Source organism: Myotis brandtii, unplaced genomic scaffold (genome assembly GCF_000412655.1).
Source record: "Myotis brandtii unplaced genomic scaffold, ASM41265v1 scaffold633, whole genome shotgun sequence".
NCBI classification, from domain to species: domain Eukaryota; kingdom Metazoa; phylum Chordata; class Mammalia; order Chiroptera; family Vespertilionidae; genus Myotis; species Myotis brandtii.
Window position 1 is genome coordinate 3,439,776 of NW_005370423.1, and position 244 is coordinate 3,440,019.

Below are 244 nucleotides of genomic sequence, written 5' to 3' on the forward strand. Positions count from 1 at the left end.
CGCTGGCGTGTCTCTGAGGGCGGCGGCAGGTAGCAGCTTCCCCAGCTCGGCCTCGTGGCCTCCGCACATCACTGCACGATGGCAGAACCCCCACACCACGTAATCTCTGCACTTTGGGGGTCACTGCGGAGGTTTCTGAGTCACTGTGACCCTGACCACCCTTTACTTGCCGCTGGAACCAGCCCTGGGTGAGGCGGGCGTCCCTGACTCAGCGAGAAGGCACGTGCCCGGCACCAGGCTCGGC

At 65.6% G+C, this 244-nt stretch overlaps 2 protein-coding genes across 2 annotated transcripts in view; one reads left to right on the forward strand and one right to left on the reverse strand.

The window, feature by feature from the left end:
- LONP2 (lon peptidase 2, peroxisomal) overlaps nucleotides 1-244 on the reverse strand; it is a 195,725-nt gene that overhangs the window by 65,171 nt on the left and 130,310 nt on the right. The window lies entirely within an intron of this gene.
- Nucleotides 1-244, forward strand: part of ABCC11 (ATP-binding cassette, sub-family C (CFTR/MRP), member 11) — a 49,956-nt gene that overhangs the window by 29,130 nt on the left and 20,582 nt on the right. The window lies entirely within an intron of this gene.